This window comes from Engraulis encrasicolus, chromosome 12 (assembly GCF_034702125.1).
Source record: "Engraulis encrasicolus isolate BLACKSEA-1 chromosome 12, IST_EnEncr_1.0, whole genome shotgun sequence".
Taxonomy (NCBI): domain Eukaryota; kingdom Metazoa; phylum Chordata; class Actinopteri; order Clupeiformes; family Engraulidae; genus Engraulis; species Engraulis encrasicolus.
The window spans coordinates 43523371-43525066 of NC_085868.1; the positions used below are offsets into that span (position 1 = coordinate 43523371).

Below are 1696 nucleotides of genomic sequence, written 5' to 3' on the forward strand. Positions count from 1 at the left end.
CAGGTATAAGATCATCACAGAGATGCTGAGTCACTCAGAATTAAAGATGCAAAGGGAATAATTACCATAGTTATTACATACATTTTTGAATTCCCTTTGATTTACCACGATTGAGTGTATATATGCATATTTTTGTTAATAAAGTCATTGTATAGGTTCATGACATCTTGAAATATATATTGGCTGTAGTCAGTAGTAGTTTTATTCACTGTTTACCAAACGTCCCAACTTCATCGGAGTTGGGGTTTGTACTAGCATTTATTAAGTGTGTTTCATAATTGCAACGATTTCACAATGGTTGTCGACAGCAGATCCTCTGGGGTGAACTTGTGGTGGTAGGATGCAGGCAGGAGCGTACTGTACACATCTTCAGCTGTAACAATAAACACAAATCCAATAGCAAAATAATTAATGTAAGAATCATACCATCACACTAAGTGAAACGAGAGCTTAGTGTGCAGACTTGATTTTCAGCAACCAAATAAGGCACACGCAAAGTTCTCAGGAATATGTAGGCCAAGGGTAGACAGCCTATGTGACGTCGAGTGCCAATGACCGTACCACCCCTTAGCCATGCAGAGAGCTTAGGCTTAGAACAGCAGTAGTGCACCTCACTTCCCAAGCACATAACATGTCTCATAGCAGTAGTGTAGGTATGTTTTTGATATATTGATATGTACTAATGTCCCCTCAGACTGCTGTGCATACCGAGATGATCTGACCGGTGGTGGTGGAGGTGGTTTGGTTTGGGTGCTGGCATGCAGCGAGGGGGTGTCACACAGACGACTGTGATGTGCCCTGAAAGACAAACAGAATATGCACCAAATCAAACGCAGTGTTGGGGGTAACACATTACAAAAGTAATTAATTACGGCCAGGTTTCCCAAACTGGGGTGCGTGCACCCCTGGGGGTGCGTGGCCTGCCACAAGGGGACCATCGCTTAGGGGGTGCGCGAACCACATTGAAATGTACAAGGGGGTGCACATGGAAAAAAGTTCGGAAACCACAATGTAATGCATTACTTTTGTAAATCACCAGATCCATATTTTGGCAATTATTTTGGCTAAAGTAACTGAAGTAATGCAAAATAACTGTAATGGCCTACATACATTTAGTAATATTATGATGTGAGGGATTATTTTTAAATGACAGTAACGTGTAATCGGTAATGTATTGCAGCTTTTCAGTAACTTGCTGAACACTGATCAGACGACACAAAAAACAAGTTAGGCCTATGTGCATCCAAACATTCTGTTTATAAACATTGATCAGCTCAAGACACTTACCTTTCTCCAAATGCCAGATATCAACGGGTCAGGTGGTGTTGTGATGCTGTCCTCTTCCTCCTCTAACCTGGATGTTTTACTTGACCTTGGTTGGACTGCACTGTAACAAATAGCTGTTTATTTACGGCAATTCTGCAACAGCATTCTACTGTTTTTCGAAAAAACAGACAACTACTGTGAAAATATTACTTTGAGTCACATATTGAGCATAAACAGTAAGTACTGCACAATAGCAGTATTCGCTGTTGTGGAAAAAACTAGAGATGCACCGGATCCTGATTTTTAAGATCCTGCCGGATACCAGATCCACTGAATAAGATCCTGCCGGATCCGGAACCGGATACCGGATCCTACAAAAGGGTTGAAACATATAGTGTACTCGCACACGTGGGCCCTTTTTATTACGTTG

At 41.6% G+C, this 1696-nt stretch overlaps 1 long non-coding RNA gene across 1 annotated transcript; it reads right to left on the minus strand.

The window, feature by feature from the left end:
- Window positions 1-261: 261 nt before the first annotated feature.
- On the minus strand, window positions 262-1311 carry LOC134460298 (uncharacterized). The gene is made up of 3 exons (XR_010037052.1): window positions 1288-1311; window positions 709-798; window positions 262-373 (listed from the first exon to the last, which is right to left on the minus strand). It is a non-coding gene; the product is annotated as an uncharacterized LOC134460298 (long non-coding RNA).
- Between the last annotated feature and the right edge of the window lie 385 nt (window positions 1312-1696).